Below are 23,599 nucleotides of genomic sequence, written 5' to 3' on the forward strand. Positions count from 1 at the left end.
GAACAAATTTTATGCATTCCATAGGTGCAGTTCCAAGAAGACAACCACAACTTCCTCCTCATTCCCCTCCATTCCTCAGTTTTTGCCAGGACATAATTTTAATCCATATTATATTCACAGGCTTAATTTGCTACTAAGCATAATATTCAACAACTAAAAAGTAGGAAGACCACAGTTCCACAGGGGTATAAACAAGGTTGAAAAATGACAATCATCCCAAAGTGACCATTTCATTCCTATACATTTTTCTGTATTCTGTATTGGTTGCCACATATCAGAGAAAACATATGATATTTGTCTTTTGTTGAGATTGGCCTATTTCACATCATGGTTTTCAGTTGCATCCATTTTGTTGTGAAAGACCTAGTTCATTCTTCTTTAGGGCTCAGTAGTATTCCACAGTGTGTATTTTCTTTATCTGGTCATTGGTTGATTGGCATCTGAGTTGACTCTGTATCTTAACTATTGTGAATTGAGATGCAATAAACATGGTGGTACAGATAACTCCTCCATATGCTGATCTTAATCCATGTGTGTCCATTCATAGAAGTGGGATGACTGGATCATATGGTATATCTACTTTCAGATTTCTGAAGTATCTCCATACTCTCTTCCCTAAGGATTGTACTAGTTTTACATTCCCACAAAGGGTGGATTAGGGTACCTCTTTCCTCACATCCTGGCCAGCATTAATTGTGTTTTGATTTTGGGATGATAGTATTCTATCTGGGATGAGGTGATACCTCATTTTGGTTTTGATTTGCATTTCCCTGATGGCTACTGATCCTGAGCATTTTTTCATTTGTCTTTTAGCCATTTGTATTTCATCTTTCAAAAATTGCCTATTCAAATCCATTGCTCATTTCTTAACTGCATTGTTTGTTTTGTTATTGTTGAGTTTCTTGAGCTCATTGTACATCCTGGATTAATCCTTTATCATTGGCATAGTTTGCAAATATTTTATCTCATTCTGTTGCTTGCCTCTTCACTTTGTTGGGTGCTTCCTTTGTGGTGCAGAACCTTCTTAGCTTGATGTAATCCAATTTGTCTGTTTTCATATTTACTGCCTGTGCTTCTGGTGTCTTTTCCAAGAAGTCTTTGCCTGTGCCAGTGCCTTGCAGAGTACCCCATTGGGAAAAGCAATCTTAAGTTAGATTATATAAATAGACTTTATAACAACTTGGGTTTACTTAATTTAAAATTTTGTCTCTAAATACACTTTTTAAAATTTCTTCTTTCTTATTTATTAGTCTTTATATTTATTAGTTTTTAATAGTAGATGTTTTGTGATATGTAATTGTGACAACTGAGAAAATTTATGGGACAATTTGCCTCTATTTTATTCTTGAGTTTAAAAACTGAATTTGGCTTTGTCAAATGTATATGACTATGAAGTTGGTATTGTGCCACAGAGGGTTAAGCATTGCCTGTGGTGCTGACATCCCATATTGAGAGCCAATTCAAGCCCCAGCTGCTCCACTTCCAAACTAGTTCCCTAATAATAAACTTGGGAAAGCAGTGGAGGATGGCTCAAGTACTTGGTTCCCTATCATGCCTTGGGAAGATCTGGATGGAGTTCTATGCTCCTAGCTTTGGCCTGGTCCAGCCCAGGTCATTGTGGTCATTTGAGGAGTGAACCAATTGATGGTGGTTTCTTTTATCTATCTCTGTTTCCTTCATATTATTGGCATATAATAATGACCTACATATGGTTATGACAGCATAATACTTAAATAACATTTGTGTATATTTTGTGGGAATGTTTGCAATAATTTTAACTTAGCATCTTTAATCTTATGCTACTACAATATGAATTTGTAAAGACATAAATAGAATTTATATATGTAACAATAAATTATAAAAATATTATGAACTATTGGATTTGTTTCCAGTTCATACATTATAAATACATACATTATAAATATTTTATTTAAAAATAATTCTTCAGTGTAGCTTATGAAAGCTTAATCTCATTATTTTACACTATATCAATGAATTAGGTCTGATCAAAGGTTATAATGTGGTGGTCTCTAAGGAATCTGTGGATGGTCACTTTCAGTTTTAGTATTAAGTTGTGGTTTTATTTGAATAAAAGCTTTCCTTTCACATAAATAATAAATAATGGATTTATATAGCATTGAAGGAAGTATCAAATTATTAGTGAATAATTAGAAAATATACTTGGAGAGAATTAGTTTAATTTTATGTTAGTAATATTTTAAGGTAAAACAATACACTATATTTTAATATAAAAAGGAAAGAATATAATTTTAGGTTAATGATCACACCATATATATGTGATTACAACTTTTATACTTAAATTATTCTTATCTAAAAGTAACAGAATAGCAAGTACTGAGGTAACCTCAATGCAACTGTATTTCAATTTCAGAGAAGTTTATAACACTTAAAGATAGAGAACTTATGTTCAAAAAGCAAGTTAATCATGCTAAACAGTAGGAAAAATATGCAATATATTTAACCACTTACATCATTAAATCCACTCCAATTAAATTTTGGAGTTACTGTGACTTTTTAAGATTATTGATAACATGCCAAAATTTATATATATATATACACACACACACACACACACACACACACATATATATACACATATATATATTGAAGATGTGATAAATCTTCAAGATCTAAAAGCAATTATAACTAAAATAGAAATAACTTGGAGATCTAGTGAGTCATAATGGATAAATTAATGCAGTCCCAGATGAGAACTGAAGTAAAAGAAGGACATAATTTCTAGTTGATGATTATGTCGTTTATAAGAAAATTGTTGCACACAATGCTAGTTTTCACTAGGTGGTAATATTGAGATCTTTTATTAGAAAGACAACTTTGATATTAGAAATCCAGTGAAATATTACACCGCTATCAAGTGTGATCATTTATGTCCTTGTTTATGTCATTCACTAGCACTTGTCACCTAATGTACAGACTGTTTGCCCAGGGAGGCAGGGTGAGGCGGTGCTCAGGTAGTCAGAATTTCACACGTACTTTCAGGGAGTCCATTTGTCCCCAGATTAACAGACTTTGTGTTCACCGTGAGCCTCTTGAGAGATGGACTCAAATCCTGTTACGCTGGTTCTGCCATGCACAGCTCTTAGTACATCACACTGCTTGACATATTGTTGAGATAATTAATGAAAAGGTATTTTTCACCTCAGGAAAACACCTGAGTAAACCAGACAGAAATGAGGTTTTTCACAGTAGGGTTCATGAATAAACAAGAGGGTGAGGAGATTAAATGGTTTAGGTTGTATAAAGAGGAGAATATTTGAAAAAGGCAAAGAAGATTGATGGACGGAGGAGATTATGAACGTGTTAGATACAAGAGGAAGAGAGTGAAAAATTTAAAAATATAAAACAAGTGAGCAAGAAGCAGAAAAATCTACACTGAAGATTCATGGAAAAATATTATCATTCACATTAATGAATGTGTATTATATAATTTTTAATCTTTTAGATTTCAGTTTTTTCTTTTATAATTTTTCTAATATAAAGAAAACACAGCAGGTATTCCATGATACAATTCTAAGACGATAAAGTTACTTCCCTCCATCCCTTCTTCAATCACCCCTCATTCCATTCTTCATGTTTTTTCTTTAATTTTACAGCAACATATTTACAATTTACTTTATAATCACAGGCTAAATGCACAAGTAGCCATAGGCAAAGGCTATAAGCAAGATGTTACTTTCATTCTTAATCATTATTTGTATCCTCTACTAACTAGTAGATGTCAGAGAAAACATTTGATATTTGAGGTTTGGGGACTGGCTTATTTCACGAAGTATAATGGCCTCTAGGTGTACTCATTTTGTTGTGAAAGACAAGATTTCATTCATTTTATGGATTAGTTGTATTCTTTATGTAAATGTTCTACATTTTCTTTAGCCAATCATCAATTCAGAGACATTTGGGTTGATTCCATATCTTAGCTATTGTGAATTGAGAAACAATAAATACGGTGGTACAAATAATTATTGCATATGATGATTTCATTTCATTTCATTATGGTAAATTCCCAGAAGTGGAATGGCTGGATCATAGGGTAGATCTGTTTTTAGCTTTCTAATGAATTGCTGTATCGTCTTCCATAATGGTTGTACTAATTTACATTCCATCAACAGTGCATTGGAGTACCTTTTCCCTCACATCCTTGCCAACATTTATTGTTTCGATTTTTGGATGATAACCACTCTAACGGGGTGGGTTTTATTTACTTTTCCCTGATGGCTAGTGATTCTGATATCTTTTCCTGTATCTGTTGGCCATTTGCATCTCATCCTTTTAAAAATCCCTGTTCAGGTCCTTTGCCCATTTCTTAACTGTTTGTCGTCATCGTTGAATTTCTTGACCTCTATAGAATGTAGATATTAATTTTTATCAGTTGCATATTTTGCAAATATTTTTCCCATTTTGTTGGTTACCTTTTCATTTTGTTGAACATTTTCATTGCAGCTAAGAAGCTTCTTAGCTTTATGTAATCTCATTTGTCAATTTTTGCCCTTATTGCTTATGCTTCTGGGGTCTTTTCCAAGACATCTTTGCTTATGCCAATGTCTTGCAGAATTTCTGCAATATTTTACTCTAGTAATTTTATGCTACCAGGTCATAGATTTGGATGCTTTTTATTGAATAGATTTTTCTATAAGGTGTAAGGTATGGGTCTTATTTCATCCTTCTGTACACATAGTTCCAATTTTCTGCACCATTTATTGAGGAGATTCTCCTTTCTCCAGGAATTGCTTTTAGCTCAGTTGTCAAAGATTAATCAATTTTAGCTGCATGAATTAATTTCTGGGGTTTGTATTCTGTTCCATTGGTCTATACGTGTATTTTAATGCCAGTATCAGGCTGTTTTGAGTATAACTGCACTATAGTATATGTGTTGAAATATGGTTTTGTGATGCCTCTCAGTTTGTTTCATTGTTTAAGAATGCTTTAGCTATTTGGGGTACCCTGTGTTTCTCTATGAACTTTAGCATGGGATATAATTTTTTCCTTTCACTATTTTTTCAAAGATATATTTATTTATTTGAAATGTGGAGTTACAGAGTCAGAGAAAGGCAGAGAGACAGAGCGGTCTTCCATCTGCTGGTTCACTCTCCAGTGGCTGCATGGCCTGAGCTGAGCCAAGCTGAAGCCAGGAGCTTCTTTCAGGTGTCCCATGTAGGTGCAGGGACCCAAGGACTTGGATCATCTGCTGCTGCTTTCCCAGGCCATAGCAGTGAGCTAGATGGGAAGTGGAGCAGCCAAGACTCAAATTGGTGCCCACATGGTATGCCAGCACTGCAGGAGGTGGCTTTACTGGCTATGCCACAGCATCAGCCCCCTCCGCAATTTCACTTTGAATCTGTGTGTATCTTTGTTGGTGAGGTGTTTTTCTTGTAAGCAACAAAAAAGATATGTCTTGTTTTCTAATCCATTCAGCCAATCTGTATCTTAATTGGACAATTTAGGCATTCAAAGTTATTATTAATAAGTAACTGGTCCATCTTGCGATTTTTTTCTATAAATATTCTTATTGTTTGCTTTGGATTTCCTTTGTATTTTTACTAGGAGATTTTCTGCCTTCATATTCTTTCCTATTGATGACTGTCATTCTCTATTTCTGTGTATAGTACATCCTTTAGAATAATTTGTAAGACTAGATGAGTGGTGACAAATTCTTTCAATTTCTGTTTGTTTTGGAGGGCTTTTATTTCACCTTCATTTATAAATGAGAGCTTTTGTGGGTACAGTATCCTGGGCTGAGAATTTAGTTTTTTGATTTTTTTCCTTTAGAACTTCGACTATGCCCACTTTAACTCCATTCTCTCCTAACCTGTAGGGGACCCTCTAAATGTACTTTGGTACTTCTCTCATTCACATTTTAGAGACATTTCTTTGTGTTTTACTGTTGAGAGTTTGACTATAATGTGTCATAGTAAAGATATTTTCTGATCATGTGTATTAGGAATTCAATGTGTTTCCTGTACTTGGATGTCCCTCCCTTTCTCTGAATTAGGGAAGTTTTCTGCTATTATTTCAATGAATGGATCTTTTGATCAATTCTGTCTTTCTACACCTACAGGATCACGTAAGACATACAAGTTTCATCATTTGATAGTATCCCATAAATCTGGAAAATTATTTTCAATTTTTCTCATTTTTTTTTTTTTTTTTTTTTGGTCTGAGATATTTCAAAGGGTTTGTATTCTGGCTCCCTTATTCTTTCTTTTGCCTCATTGTGTTGTTAAGGCTTTCCACTGTATTTTTGTTTGACATATTGTATTTTTCAGGTCTGATATTTCAGTTTCAGTATCATTATCTCCCAACCAGAATTTTCATCCATGTTATACATGGATTTCTTTATCTTTCGTATTTGCTTCTTTGTGTTTTTGAGTAATTTTATCATCATTCTTTTGAATTCCTTTTCAGGCATTTCATAATTCTCTCATCTTCACATTCTTTTTTTTTTTTTTTTTACAAATCTTTTTTTTTTTTTTTTTGACAGGCAGAGTGGACAGTGAGAGAGAGACAGAGAGAAAGGTCTTCCTTTGCCGTTGGTTCACCCTCCAATGGCCGCTGCCAGTGCACTACAGCCAGCGCACCGCACTGATCCGATGGCAGGAGCCAGGTGCTTCTCCTGGTCTCCCATGGGGTGCAGGGCCCAAGTACTTGGGCCATCCTCCACTGCACTCCCGGGCCACAGCAGAGAGCTGGCCTGGAAGAGGGGCAACCGGGACAGAATCCGGCACCCCAACCGGGACTAGAACCCGGTGTGCCAGCGCCGCAAGGCGGAGGATTAGCCTATTGAGCCACGGCGCTGGCTTTCATCTTCACATTCTAATATTGAAGAATTATTGTGTTCCCTTTGAGAGTCATATTGTTTTCCTTGTTCATGTTTCTTCTATATCTGCATGTACTTTTGGGCATTTGTGGAAACACTTCTTGATTTTATTCTCTGATGGACTTTATCTTTGAAATATGCCTCTGTGACTTAGCCTCAGTGAATAACCAGCGGCAGGGCTAGGGAGCCCTGTTGTTCAGTGTATGAGGGTCGGGCAAGAGTCCAGGGCCACCCCACGTTGGGCCTGATAGGTCACCTCTATTGTCAGCTGAAGGCACTTCCTTCAGCCCCTGGCTGCGGGAGCTCCCTATGATGTTCCTGCTCACTGCTGTGTTTGTACTATCCACACTGCTCCAGGGAAACTCTCTTCTTTCTCTAGAATTTCTAATACAAACTTCTCTCCAACCCTCTCCTGGCAGTGCACTGTCTCCACTTTTCTTCTGTTGTATTCGCATGGTCAGAATCAGCACTTCTTTTCCCATTCAGCCATCTTGGATTCTCCTCTCTTTCAGATTGACAAACAGGATAGAGGCACCTATTCTTCTCTCTCAACTCATTGGAAATTAGGGAGTTTTCCATTTATTAACTTTTTGGAAAAGCACAAATTAGCATATAAAGAGTTTTATAAGTGACCAACCCATCACATTTCCAGTTATGAGTGGTCTGTGACTCTTGACCCAGTAAAGACAAAACTATGGTAATGATGACCCACATATATAAAATGCTTTGTATGCAGCTTTCCTTTCATTCAAGCATAGTGACTAAAATAGGGATCCGGGAGAACATTCTCTCCAAGACTGTTAACACATACACATCACAAATCCAGTTGAGGCCACAGTCTATCACAGAGCAGGTGGGAGTGCATCACTTTCTGTCATCAGAACTCTCAGTGCTTTCAATAGCTGATGATGTTACCTCCATTTCATACAACAGATTGGTAAATCCAAGAAAAGGTGGATAGTTTTCTCAAAGTTCACTAATCTGGGAGTTAAACATAGATTAATCATTTACAAAGATGTTCACAAAGAAATAAATGCATGAGTACATGCTAAGAGTCTTCTACATGTCTACATAAATGCATACTATGAAAAATTAGGTGTAGATTTCAAGGGTTTGCACAAAAATGAAATATTTTAATTCTGTATTCCATGAACATATTAAAATATCCATGTGTGCATGTATGTGAAAAGCTATAAAATTTAACAACCTTTGAAAGTTGTTATATATTATTTAGTTATGCAGAAATGTCATAAAATTTTACAAGTTGCTTCACTGAATAATTTCTTGTTCCAGCAAGCAACAGATTGTAGAAATTTTTTTTCATTTAATATGTTGCATTTAGAAACATTATTAAAATTTTACAAAATTTTATATTGTAAAGTTACATTTTAAAATTGCACATGCTTAAAAATATTGTCTTATTGGAAATGCATTGTTTTCCTCCTCAAATCAGGGAAACCATATTGTCTACTCCACAAAATTAATTGCTGTCTGAAGTTGAAAAGAAAAATATGCAAGTTAAAACAAATTTAGTAACAAATTTCTCTCCATGTGATCTGTCTGGATTTAAAGAGTTAATTAAATAGTATTTTATTTGTTCCTCACTCTGCAGTGAATTTAAATGCTTGGACTGTCTTGACAAATGATAGGCACTTAGCTAGTAAGTGATTTTAAAATAACAGAATTATGATCTGTTGTGTAAAGTTGTAATATTTTTAAAGGTCTATTTATTGAGAGGAAGATCAGGAGAGGGAGAGACGGACAGAGAGGTCTCCCCTCTGCTGGTTCACTCCCCAGATGGCTGCAACAGCCAGAGCTGGGCCTGTGTGAAGCCAGGATCCAGAAGCCAGGAAATTCTTCAGGGACCCTCATGTGGGTGCAGGGCCCCAAGCCCTTGGGCCATCTTCCACTGCTTCCCTAGACCATTATCAGGGAGCTGGATTGGAAGTGGAGCAGCTGGGACTTGAACCGGCTCCCATAAGGGATGCTGCACCTCAGGCAGAGGTTTAATCTACTACCCCACAGCACCTGCCCCAAATAGTTGTAATCTTAAACACAACACAATAATATTGTCAGGACTGAAAAGGTAAATTTTTAGTCTTGAAAATTTCAAGTAATAATTAGAGCCTGTTTTTAGTCACTAAATAAAATGCTTCTTAGATGCTTAAAGGGCCAGTTTGAAAGGAAATTAACAGAATTACTTAATGCAATTTGCAAAATTACAGTTGTTATAAATTCACTCATCTGACCAGACAGTTCCAATGCATCAGATACCTTCTTTGGCAATGAAGAGATAATGGCAAGCTAAAATTAACATAATATCTACGGAGAACATAGGCTTGTGAAAGAGAAAGGAATAAATGAAAGCTTAAATTTGTAAATAACTGAAATGAAGGTAAAATACATGGTAACCCTGTAAATCATGGAAGTATGGTTCTATAGTAGGAGAAGGCACAGTACAATTTTAGAGCATTCAAAGGTTCCTGTTGTGGGAATAAAAGCAAGGTGGCTGTGTGTGCCAACCGTGAGGCTGTAGAGGCTCGCAAGGGTCATTCCTGTGAAAGGTATTCAAGTTCTCTTATGGTTATTTGTCTTCATAAGGACAAAATTAATCAAGGACAGAAAGTTTGTATGTGGGTAGCTGGTATGATTAATTTTCATTTTCAAAATCTCACCGCAGTATGAAAAGCGTTATCAGAGGATTTCAACTGACTGGAAATTGGCAGACATGGGGATCTGTCTAAATCTGCAGAAGCCAAAAATCAATGCAAAACTCTTCTAAAAATTCTTTGAAACAGCATAATCTTTCTAACTTTAAGCACACAGAAATGGAATGGTATAGCAATGTTCTGCTTTATTACTGTCCAGATAAGATTATTAAACTGTTGATGGGATATTCAAGTGTTATGTGTCATACAACATACATATGAACTGACATAAATTTTGCATGAATTCGTGTAAGTATGGAAGGAAAATGGAGTACAGGGTTATACTAAGTCAGTGATGGTACCAGAGGAACTCAGAGAACCTTGCTCATGAATTTGCTAATATAAAACTAGGAGAAAGGAGAGTGTTGTAAATTTTAAGTATTAAATGAGTTAAGCATTGAAACTTTAAATACTGTGTAGAATATTTTAGCTATTAAATTAGTTAATTTTAATGTCTCAAAATATTTAAAAGATGATATCATTTCAGGAAGCATTTAAAGTAGTCCTCAGTATTAATTTTGTTGTTAATACAACAAAAGTTATATATTTGAGGGGCCGGCACCACGGCTCACTTGATTAATTCTCCGCCTGCGGCACCAGCATCCCATATGGGCGCCGAGTTCTAGTCCCAGTTGCTCCTCTTCCAGTCCAGCTCTCTGCTGTGGCCTGGGAGGGCAGTGGAGGATGGCCCAAGTGCTAGAGCCCTGCACCCGCATGGGAGACCAGGAAGAGGCATCTGGCTCCTGGCTTCGGATTGGCACAGCTCCGGCCATAGCAGCCATTTAGGGAATGAACCAACGGAAGGAAGACCTTTCTCTCTCTCTCTCTCTCTCTCTCTCTCTCTCTCTCTCTAACTCTACCTGTCAAATAAATAAACAAATAAAATAAAATTACATATTTGATGCACTGAGAACAAGACTATGTAATACTGTTAAAACTACATATCCAATATGGATAAAATGAAGCTATGCCGCCTATTAGATACAAAAGTTAGTTCCAGATAGATGAATGGTCCCAATTAAAAAAAAAAAAAACTTACAAAGATTTAGTTATCAGATAAAAGTCAGGCTCAGGGAACTTTTGTAAAAGGATTAGGAATATAGCATATTAAAAATAATCATGGCCGGTGCCTCAGCTCACTAGACTAATCCTCTGCCTGGGGCGCCAGCACCCCGGGTTCTAGTCCTGGTTGGGGCGCCAGTTCTGTCCCAGTTGCTCCTCTTCCAGTCCAGCTCTCTGCTGTGGCCCAGGAGTGCAGTGGAGGATGGCCCAAGTCCTTGGGCCCTGCACCTGCATGGGAGACCAGGAGGAAGCACCTGGCTCCTGGCTTTGGATCGGCGCAGAGTGGCCATTTGGGGCATGAACCAACGGAAGGAAGACCTCTCTGTCTCTCTTACTGTCTAACTCTACCTGTCCAATAAATAAATAAATAAATAAAATAATCACACACTCCACCACACACACACAGAGTATTCCACAACATGTGAACATCTAGACATTTGCAAATAGATCATAGCAAAAGATATCATGTAGTTGGGAAAATGTAATCAAAATCCAAATGGTAGGATGAGCAGTCCAAAAGTGTCCATGATATATCATGTCAGTTTATAAAAGTGCATACTGATAAATAACAAACACATGAAGGTTTACAAATTTTATTTATGGCCAAGGAAATACAAATAACAAAATTCAACAGTGTATTATTCTAGTCTCAGATTGAATTTCTATTCAAATTGTGCAAACTTGTGTCTCCTTTGGTCAAGACAGTGTTGTGTAGACACTCCCATGTCATTTGCAGTTTTTACCATCTGTCTCTGATTTTATATCTGTACACCGTATTGGTACCCTGGATCTGAATCCAGATTGAGGATCTGAATCCATATCTGTTAATGACCATTGGGAGCCTTACCAGATTGGTAATAAGCCATGCCTGCACCATGTGTATGGTGCCCTTGTCTTTACCCACCCGTTTCTTTTGCCCTACTGATCTTCACCAGAATAGGGTCAAGCCAGACAGCATCAGGTGTTCTGAAAGAACAAGAGGGGAAGAGGATACAGTTATCACTCTCTACTTGCTTCCTGTACTCTCTGTGGCCACATATCTTTTATCCAGGATGTGAGCTATCCAGGGATTGCAACCTACACCGTCTGGTCTGATCCCAAGGTTGCTACCTCTAGAAGTGTCTATTGATCTTACTGTTTGACTCAGCTTTGGAAGGAAGATCACTTGCTGTACAAGGTTGAGGTTTTTAATAATGTCACTCACATGACTGGTGTGATCATATCTCTCTAGTTGCCAGAGGTCCCTTAGCACTCAAATACTCTTTATTACCACCCCTAACTTCATGGGATTCCAAACACTGAGGCACCTGGGAAGTCAGCATCTTTACGTGACAGTGAGGGGCTCTGTCTGGGATGTTATGCTGGTCTGAACCTCAGATCACTGCAGTGGTGTGTGTTCTAAAGCAGAAAAGGGAAAGAACCATGACCAGGAACACTGAGATTTAAATTTGCAGATGGAACCTAATCAGGTAGCTAACTCGTCTACTGCCACCCCCACCAAGCTCAGGGTTTGTCAGGATGCACAGCAGTGCCATGTTTCCTGTGCTTTGTGGTATAGGATTTAGCACTCGTACTGCCCTGATCAGTTGAGGGTACCATCTTACTAGCAGGCTTAGTGCCCTTTCTTCAGCTTGTCAGTGAAACTACCGACAGAGAGGATGGCCTTTGAAAAAAAGAATTCACTCAGAAATGAATGCTAAGGACTTGCAATCCAGGATGCAGAATCTATTACAAGCCATAGATGCATCCAGAGAGGTTGAGGTAAGGGGATGCTTGGAAGGTAAAAAAGAGTCCATGTAAGCTGCTCTGAAACAAGGACCACTGCAAAATTACGCCCATTCCTCTACTACTTGCCCCTGTCTTGCACTGAAATAAGTCAAAGCAGGAGGTATGCAGTGGATACAAACAGAAGTCTAGGATCTATGGTGAGCTTGTGACCCAGTGCTCAAGGGAGCTTCTCAGGGCAGATGGAGTTCAGGTAGCCTATGCCCCAATTCATACCACCTCTGAGGGACTCCCAAAGCACTTTGTCATGTATTCCCAGCTGTGGATTGCTCTTCACAGTCTGAGCCCAAGCATTGCTCAATGCTCTGTTTCTAGAGGAACGGGAACACAGCTCAGCTTTTTCCAGTCATTTCCTTATCTTAGGATATTAGATATTCTCTATATATTCTATGATTATTCTGAGAACTGAAAATTGGAAGTGGGAGGAAAGGAGGTGGGAAGGTCATTTGGATTTATCTTTCCACACCAGATACATCGTATATGTAGAATCAAACATATTTGTCTTTTTGTGTCAGGCTTATTTCATTTCAGATTCTGTCCTCAAGGTTCATCCATGATGTAGCATTTGTCAGAAATCCCTTCCTTGTTGAAGGTGAAGAATATTCTAGTCTGTGTTTATGCCCACTTAGTTTACCAATTCCTCTGCTGATAAACACTTGCATTGCTTCCGCATTTTGACTATTTTGCATAATAGTATAATAAACATGGGTGTACCAATACTTCTCAGAAATCCTGCTTTCGGATTTTTGATGTATATAGCCAGAAGTTAAATTGCTTTTTCATAAGGTAAATTGTGGGGAGCAACTCGGACTAGACTGTTACTGGAATTAAGACTTATTCTATGCATCTGCTCTCCCACAATATGGAGCTGGGAGAGGAGGAAACAGCTTCTACACAGCTGCCTCCAGTTCAACCAATAAACAGCAGGAGCTGCTCCTGATTGGAGGAGAGCAGCGTACTCGGCGTGTGGGTAGCAGAGTTGGGATTGGCGGAAGAGGACTATAAAGGAGGAGAGAGACAACATGCACCAGGAACATCTAAGGGGAACATCTATCTGAAGGAACACCTGAGCAGCCCCCGAGAGAGCCGGCCGGCGGTGTGCTGCTCCCCCGCGGAAGTGGGGAAAGTGGCAGGGGGAACCGCCCTTCCACGGAGGTGGAAGGGTCGGTTGCCAACCCGGGAAGAACCAGCAGCAAACCCGGGGAGGGCCGAGCAGACAAAAGAACAGCGCAGGGTCCTGTGTCGTTCCTCCACGAAGACGGGGAGTGACATAATGGTGCCGTGACTCGGATATGAAGCCTAGGCAGGGTTTAGTGTCGTTCCTCCACGAAGAGGGGGAGCGACATAATGGTGCCATGACTCGGATAGGAAACCTAGGCAGGGTTTAGTGTCGTTCCTCCACGAAGAGGGGGAGCGACAATAAATCTACTTTTTTATAAATTTCTTGAATAACTGCCATATTATTTTCTATAGTGTTTATATTAGTTTATATTCCCACTAATAATGTACAAGAGTTACAATTTGTTCACATCCTTGTATAAATATTTTGTTTCTTAATTGTAGCTATCATAATGAGTATGAGTGATAACTCATTGTGGTTTTAATTTTCATTTCCTTGATGATTAGTGCTGCTGATCCTCTTTGAGCTTACTAGAAATTCATACATCATCTTTAGAGAAATATCCATAGAAGTTCTTTGCCCCTTTGTGAATCAAGTTGTATTTTGCTGTTCCTGACTTCTGTGAGTTATCTATATATTTTGCATATTGATACTTTATCGGATATATAACTGAAAATATTTTCTCTTATTCTGTAAGTTAACTTTTCACTTTTTTTGATAGTATACTTTCATGTCTTAAATTTCTAGTTTTTATGAAGTCTAACATCTATATTTTCTTTTTACTTTGCATTTGGTGTCATTCCCCAAAATCATTACCACACCTAGTGTCATGAAGCTTTCCCCATATTTTTTCTTTATGCATTTTATAGCTTTAATTTTGACTTTGAGCAATTTGATCTCTTTGGATATTATCTTTGCATAACTAAGCATCCAGTTTCATTTGTTTGCATGAAGATATCCGGTTTCCCAGCACCATTTGTTGAAAAGATTCTCCTTTCTCCATTGAATAGCCTTTGCATTGGATTATCATGTTGAAAATAATTTGACCACAACAGGTATGTCCAGGCGAGTCCACAGCCAGGAGGCAGGACTCACATGAGTGGCAGAGGTCCATGTACTTGGATAATTTTTGCTGCTTCCTCAGGCACATTAGCAGGAAAATGGATCAGAATCTGAGCAGCCTGGACTTGAACAGTCACTCCTGTATGGATGCTGGCATCACAAGCAATGGCTTAACCCATTGGTTCACAATCCAGCCCTCACAGGATAGTGTAACAGAAAAATACAATCATGTCAACCAATAGTGCTAGAATAATTGGAAAATACATTTAAAAATGATGAGATTTAACTTTTTTATTTACAGTGTATATAAAAATTAATTTGAAATATAGCATAGACCTAAATGTAAGAATTAACATATAGAAGACACTCTTTATGATTTTGGATGAGGCAAAGATTTCCTAGAAAACTTACAGGAAGTATATGCCATAAATAAAATATGATATGAATAGAGTTGGATTTTAGTTGTCAAATTCCATTACTCATTATTTGATTGTTTTTATACATTTGTTGGAAAAATCAATCATATGCTGCATTTGTTGGAAATCAATATAGAATGTTTTAAATCTAATTTAAATCCTTCAATATTTAATATGGGAAAGAAACTTTTAGTTGAATGAACTGGAGTTAAATATTAATATCCCAAATTTTCATGAATTAAGGCATTAAAACTTAGCGATTTTGAATAGGATATCTTCAATGATTCAGTTTTTGCCCAAGTGCAGACAACTTTCAACAATACATTTTTCTGTAATTTCTGGAAACTGTTTAATGCCAGTTAATTTATATTAATATCAACAAATGTTCATTATTATTTGAACAACTCACGGTATAAATCAATGATAATAAATGTGACTGTATTCCTCAACTTCTGAAACTAGAGTGATAGATACATTGATGTGTATACATATTTATAAAAGTTTACAGAAGGCTCAGACTACTCACTATAAAATGCTGAAAATATTTATCACATTTTCTGACAGATATGAATAACATTCATATATTAACTAAGATGCATTTTAGCATAATATTTAAATTTTATGGTAGTATGTAATGTTTACACTTTACAGTGGTTCAAAATTTTACACGTGTGTTTTCTGGGTGCATTTTCCTGCCCCGGAGTCTGCAAGTGACGAATGTGACATGCTGTCTTCCTCTATATTGCATTGGAGAAATTGAGTCAAATGTTTGTACACTTGATGTCACTGCACTGTCTGTTGGTCAAGTTTTGATCTCACCAGGCATCAGGTTGAAAATAGTCGCATTTCTCAGAATCTTGCCTAAAAGATCCAAATATATCTAAATTTTCTTATTTGCACCAGGTTTCACTATTGTCTTAGCAGTTAACCCTTCTTTGAGGTCACAGGCTGGCAGCCAATTCTCAGTCGTAAACACTGTGCTGTCTTCAGAGTTAAAGTAGGAGGCACAGGACATTTAGACATTTTTCTAACTGCAACTTTGATGGCTATGCGTAAGAAGGCTGTATCGCCAGCGCTGCAGCTCACTAGGCTAATCCTTTGCCTTGTGGCAGCGGCACCCAGGGTTCTAGTCCCGGTCGGGGGCGCTGGATTCTGTCCTGGTTGCCCCTCTTCCAGGCCAGCTCTCTGCTGTGGCCAGGGAGTGCAGTGGAGGATGGCCCAAGTGCTCGGGCCCTGCACCCCATGGGAGACCGGGAGAAGCACCTGGCTCCTGCCATTGGATCAGCACGGTGCACTGGCCATTGGAGGGTGAACCAAGGGCAAAGGAAGACCTTTCTCTCTGTCTCTCTCTCACTGTCCACTCTGTAGACAGAGTGTAGGATAGAAGGCTGTATCAAGTACGTTTCAATCGCAGAGGTACTGATGTGTATATTCCTCAGGAACCTTTGCACAGAAGCCAGTGGATGTTCTGTCTGCTGCTTGATGATGGCCTAGTTCGGGGTTGTAGGTCAAAGTTTTGCAGAAAGTCTGGCTTGGCCTCCAAAAGGATGTCATGAACCTCTGCTTTATGACTCATTTCATTTTGGTAAACTATAAATTATTATTTTTCTTCACTGGAAATGCGTCTTTTTGTTTTTGTTTTTATCCCGAGAGGACTCCTTTGCCACACCCCCCTTTTCTGGCATCCATTACTTCTAGTGGGTTTATCACACATCCTGGAGGAAGTCCCACGCTGTGGATTAGGCTGCTTGTGTCCCTTGTTGTCTCTAACTGTGTCTCTGCTGCCCTATCCCTTCCCAATGGGCCAAACACATTCCTATGAATGCAAATAGGTCTGGAGGCCTGATGAAATTTATGACATGGAAAGTCTATGGAAGGTGTGGTATGCTTCCATCAGAGAGAAGGGCCTGATTTATTTGGAGTTTGTCTCTTGTGAAGAGGGCAGTGTTAGAAGAAGGACAAAAGATAAAGAGCATATGCTGCCCTGGGTTTGTCTTTCCAATGCATGCCGGGACCTCAACACAGGCTTGTTCGGCCCTAAAAATACTTGGGTGCCTTGAAATGTTAATTATTAACATGGTGGCTAAAGTGCTGTGGTGTGTGTTCAAAAGTAGGTTTTATATACAAATGGCCTTGTTAGTGTTGTCATAATAGCTTCAGAATTATAACAGTGTATTTGAATAACGTAAGTTATGAATGACAAAAATCAATCCACCCAGTGCATGGTGAAGTTCCAGTTGTAATCAAGATGATGATATACTCATGGGAAAATAGTAAACGGATTCTGATGGTCAAATGATCTCCTCCCAAGAATGCTTTATTTTATTATGTAGTAAAGACAACATGTTTTTAAAGATTTATTTTATTTACCTGGAAGATAGAGTAAGAAATAAAGGGAGAAACACACACACACACACACACTCTAACACAGATTGAGAGAGGTCTTGTATATGGTCTTTTACCACCACCCCCCACCCACCCACCCAAATACTTCAGTGGCCCTTGCTGGGCCAGGCTGAACCCAGGGGTCAGGAATTCAATCTGGGTTTCCCAAGGAGTAGCAGGGGGCCACGTAATTGAGCTACTTTCCATTGCTTTCCCAGATGCATTATCAGGGATCTGGGTCAGAAGTGAGCAGCCGGGACAGCACTATGATATGGAATGCTAGCCTCAAAATTGGCTTGTAGGTGGCTTAAGATGCTGCACCAGATTTTGGCCCTATTTGACTACATTTTTGATGCTAGACTTCAATATTGCTTTTTAGTCTAGGATGGAATTGTTAAGTGTTACCTTATTTTATTTAAACACTGTGACTGGTGGTGAGCATTCCCTGAAGCAATTAGGACACTTCTTGGAACACCTGCATTCTTTATGAGAGTGCCTGTGTTCAAGCTAATAAGATTAGCTTCCTGCTCATGTGCACCCTGGGAGGCAGCTGGTGATGGCCCGAGTAGCAGAGTCTCTGCCACTCGCTTGGCAGACCAGGACTGAATTTCTGTCTCCTATCCTCAACCTGTCCCAGCCTTAGTTGTTGGGGGCATGTGGGGAGCAGACCAGCCATTGGGAGAGTTCTGTCATTTGTCTCTCTTCATCTCTCTGCCTTTCAACTACATTAAAAAATTAAAACTTTTAAAACACCATGACTGAATGTCAATGAAATGTCTACTAAAAGAAATTTACAAAAAAAAAAAAAATCATTGCATTAGGAATGTCTTAAAGTCATTTAACAAAGTTCTTCAAGTAGGAAAAGTGGACATAAAGAATGGAAAATTAAAAACAAGGGTAAGTATTACTATTACTAAAAAAAGTAATTCCAGCTGTATCAAAAATTAAGTCACTTCTTTAAATTATATGAAAGAGAGCTGAACAGGAAGAGGAGTGACCAGGACAGAATCCGGCACCCTGACCAGGACTAGAACCCAGGATGCCAGTGCCAGAGGCAGAGGATTAGCCTATTGAGCTGTGGCACCTGTAGGACTCAGATGTCTTAATTAACATCTTAATTGTGAGGCTCACTACCCTCCCAGAATTACTTTTTGTTCATGAAATCAGAAGTCAGGCCAGCACCTTGGCTCAATAGGCTAATCCTCCACCTTGCGGCGCCGGCACACCAGGTTCTAGTCCTGGTCGGGGCGCCGGATTCTGTCCCGGTTGCCCCTCTTCCAGGCCAGCTCTCTGCTATGGCCCAGGAGTGCAGTGAGGATGGCCCAAGTCCTTGGGCCCTGCACCCCATGGGAGACCAGGAGAAGCACCTGGCTCCTGCCTTCGGATAGGTGCGGTGCACTGGCCGCAGCGGACCAGCCGTGGTGGCCATTGGAGGGTGAACCAAGGGCAAAGGAAGACCTTTCTCTCTGTCTCTCTCTCACACTGTCCACTCTGCCTGTCAAAAATAAAAAAAAAAAAGAAATCAGAAGTCTGTTTAAGATACAAGAAACATTTCATTTCCTGAGTAAAATTAAAAGAAATGTTTTTATTCCATCTTAAACATCAAAGTTTGGAGCACAAATGTCATGGATTTTCATAAAAGGTTTTTAAACAAAAGATGTCCAGATAAGTGTTTTTGAAACAGGCATGTGACTTTCTGTGTGTGTGTGTGTAATGAAAATCCTGGAGTTACACCTGCTCACATGAGGTTATGTTGCAATTAAACCAAATGAGTTGTAAACTTTGTAAATGAAAAGTGCAGTTAATACACTAAGCCTACTGATATCATAGTTTAATAATGCAGTGGATTGTGCTGACCGCAGCTGACTGGCGGCTGCAGCTCACTGCCTGTGCTCACCGTTATAAGGGGGTTTCTTACCACATATTGCTAGCCAGGGGAAGAAATCAGAATTGAATGTATGGGTGTATTGACATGTAAGTAAAACCATATAGGTGGAGGAACACCTGTATAAAAGCAATGAAAGAAAATGTGCAAGCACTCTGAAAAATCAGCATCACTGATAATTTTAAGTATAAAGGCATTAAATATTTCTGCATTATTAACTCACCTCCTGAAAATATCTTTGATGCATTCCAGTTAGTTAACTTCCTGCATTGACTTGTCCATGATATTCTTAATCAATTTAGTATAAAACTGCTTGCTGGGTATATTTTAAACACATTAGACAGGACTGTCATTTTCCAAATCATTAAAGGTGTTTTAATGATAGTTTTCCATTTTAACTTCTGCTAGCCCCTTCCGTTGTAATTTTATGCTTCAGAAACAGCAGTGATTGGCCATGTGTTTGCCTAGCTCAGACCTGTGTTCTGTCCCCCCACAGAGATCACGATTTTCACGTGGATGTTTCCCAGGAAGCTTACTCAAACAGCAGAATCGGGACAGAGAAGGCTTTCACTCTGTCTGAACAAACAACACATCCCTTTGTTTCCACCGCACAAACATTCTCCATCCCCATCTCTTGGTATCTCTTATACCGCCTTAGCTGAAGCTTCCTGTTTAACTCATCCTCCAGTCCAAACCACAGTAACTATGTTTGTTATCAGGAAATTGTCGTGTGACTTTGAGTAAAATCTCGATATATTTCTGCTGCTCTCTGGTTGAAATGAAATACGCATGATGGTAGTGACAGTGATGCTGACCCCTCCCCAGGATGAAATGGCACCATGGTTTCCTCTCCATTCTTGTCTGCCCCACGCTCTGCTCTCTGCTCTCTGGCAAGTGTGCTCTCTGTTGCTCAGCCATGTGTACCACAATGTGTTCCTGTCAAGACCTTAACATGTGCAAGTCCCCCTCTCTGAAGTGCTCAGTCCAGGCTCTCCCACTCTGGCACTCTGGCATCGCCTTCAGCGTCATCATGGGCTCTCCTGATCCTCCTCCAAGGCTCAATCTCACTGAGCTCCACCAGCACCTTGTACTTTCTGTATTGCCTTTCACACATAGATGTTCTTGCACGTAGCTTTCTTCCTGTTCAAGGATTATTTCTCTCACCCACCATTGATCGTCTGATTCCTTCACAGCTCTGGAAATTATATTAAAATAATCATTTGCTGAAAAGTACCATGGTGATTTTTCTTAGGGCAAGCAATTATTTCACATTTGATGAACTTGATGTGTATAAATCATGTTTTCTTAAGTAAAAACTTGGCACTGTCAAAAAAAATCAATAGAAGAGGAAGAAAAAAAATGAGAATGTGTGGGGAGCAACTGGGAGCAACTTGGACTAGACTAAGTTACTGGAATTAAGACTTATTCTATGCATCTGCTCTCCCACAATATGGCACTGAGAAGGGAGAAACAGCTTCTACACAGCTGCCTCCAGTTCAACCAATAAACTGTAGGACCTGCTCCTGATTGGAGGAGAGCAGCGTACTTGGCGTGTGGGTAGCAGAGTTGGGATTGGCGGAAGAGGACTATAAAGGAGGAGAGAGACAACATGCACCAGGAACATCTAAGGGGAACATCTGAAGGAACACCTGTGCAGCCCCCGAGAGAGCCGGCCGGCGGTGTGCCGCTCCCCTGCGGAAGTGGGGAATGTGGCCAGGGGGAACTGCCCTTCCACGGAGGTGGAAGGGATAGTAGCCAACCCGGGAAGAACCAGCAGCAAACCCGGGGAGGGCCGAGCAGACGAAAGAACAGCGCAGGGTCCTGTGTCGTTCCTCCACGAAGAGGGGGAGCGACATAATGGTGCCGTGACTCGGATAGGAAGCCTAGGGCGGATAGGAAACTTAGGAGGGAAGAAATGACTCGGATTAGGAAACCTAGGACGGATAGCAAACTTAGGAGGGAAGAAACGGGAAGAAATGGGAAATTACCGGAGAGAGAGACTAGCAAACAGCCTAGGGAAAAGCCGGACAAAAAGGGTGCCGGAAGAAGCTATTGAAAGCCTAGGCATAGACTCAGATACGGACTACGGGGGGAAGCTGGGAGAAATCTCTAAGGTCGAAAGCGAAAAGTGAAAGCTAGAACAAACAGACTCAGACGCGGACTGTGGGGAGAGGCCAGGAGAAATGAGGGAGGAATATCGTTGGAGGAAAGTTTGGGGAAACATACCGGGTAGAGAAAAGTGTTAGGGAAATTGAAGCCGCGGGGGGCAGGCCAAGGCGGAAACGGAAGCCACTTTGGGGTTCTCAAGTTAGCCCGGGAATGGGGGGCGAAAAGTTGAAGCCAGAAGCTGAAACGTAAGCCAGATTGGGATCCGTCTGATTAGCCCGGGGAGCAAAGGACGGGAAGCCAAACCGTGGGGCGGAGACGTATGCTGGGTTGAATTCGCCAGGCTAGCCCGGGGAACTTAGATTGAATGCTAGTGGCGGACACGTAAGCTACGCTGTGTTACTCGCGGAAGCCGCCGCGTGCAGAGAGAGCACGGGGCGTGAATAGATAGGGAACGGGGCTGGCACGAGGCCGTGGTGCAGACGCGAAGGGCGTGGAGACCGCGGAGCGCGCGAAGCCAAGCCGCGCAAAGCCGGGAAGCTGCGCAGATGAAAGAGGCGCGGGCTGAAGCGGCTCAGCTGGGAAGCCGCGGAGAAGTAGCCTCGGGGCGGGCAGCGGGAAGCTGCGGGGAGAAACAGAAGTTTGGAAGTGGAGTGAGAGAAATGGGAATGTTGGCAGACAGAAGTAAAATGGGAGAAATAGGAATGCCCGGAGATAGAGAAATAGAGAAATAGAAAGGCCTCCCTACAATACAACAATTAGAAGGCTTGGATTCGGTCTGCCCGATTAGTGAGGCGATGAGCACCTGGGCGGCTAGCAGCTTATGCGCCGCAGGTCACGGAAGACAGGCACGAATTAACATCAGTAAGGCCTCCCCACAAAAAGGCAATGAGAAGGCTTGGATTCGGTTTGCCTGATTGCTAGGTTTTGCAAGCCCCTGCAGGCAGAGCAGAGCATGCGCTGCAGGGCACCGAATACAGGCACGCATCAGCGCCTAAAAACCTCCTCACAACATGGCGAAGAGAGGACCCGGATTCGGTTTGCCTGATAGGACTTGTAAGAGCCTGTGACAACTCTAGCAAGTAGAGCAGAGTGTGTGCCACGGGACACCGAAGACAGGCGCGTATCAACGCCAAAAAATAAAAAGAAAGGGGGATCTGTGGGGAGCAACTGGGAGCAACTTGGACTAGACTAAGTTACTGGAATTAAGACTTATTCTATGCATCTGCTCTCCCACAATATGGCACTGAGAAGGGAGAAACAGCTTCTACACAGCTGCCTCCAGTTCAACCAATAAACTGTAGGACCTGCTCCTGATTGGAGGAGAGCAGCGTACTTGGCGTGTGGGTAGCAGAGTTGGGATTGGCGGAAGAGGACTATAAAGGAGGAGAGAGACAACATGCACCAGGAACATCTAAGGGGAACATCTGAAGGAACACCTGTGCAGCCCCCGAGAGAGCCGGCCGGCGGTGTGCCGCTCCCCTGCGGAAGTGGGGAATGTGGCCAGGGGGAACTGCCCTTCCACGGAGGTGGAAGGGATAGTAGCCAACCCGGGAAGAACCAGCAGCAAACCCGGGGAGGGCCGAGCAGACGAAAGAACAGCGCAGGGTCCTGTGTCGTTCCTCCACGAAGAGGGGGAGCGACAGAATGGACCACCAGTAAGGGTTCTTTTAACCTATATCAACAGTTATACTTGGAACTCAAATTCATTATTTAAAAAATTAACAGATTCTTTGATCTAGGTTTTAGTGAGACTCTTAAAATTTGGAAGGTATCGTCTATTCTCAGAGTCCCTTGGAGAATGACAAATTTCCTGGCAGGATAAACAGGTAAGAAAGGTTTAGATATCACACAGAAGCCAATCACCTTTCATTGATTTTCTGGATACAACAAAAGCTCTAAAAAGCTTCAACACTCTGAAGCACTGTACGTCTGACATGCTTGTAACTCAGCCTCTCCACCTCTGCTTCCTCCATCCCCTAACACCCTCCTGACTTCCTAACTTTGTCTTTTCATACATGTACACGCACTCTCATACAGATAGGTTTCTATGCATATGAGTCAGTCTGTTATAATCCGTTCTCAGACACCCCCTTTGCGCGTATTTTTAGATTTTGATAACTGATGTGTTTCAGACAAGCTTAGAGAAAACTATATTTAAGTTGTTTTGCTGCAATCATCAGTTCTGGCTAACATACCCTGGTTACCTAAGAT

Source organism: Oryctolagus cuniculus, chromosome 13, assembly GCF_964237555.1.
Source record: "Oryctolagus cuniculus chromosome 13, mOryCun1.1, whole genome shotgun sequence".
NCBI lineage: Eukaryota > Metazoa > Chordata > Mammalia > Lagomorpha > Leporidae > Oryctolagus > Oryctolagus cuniculus.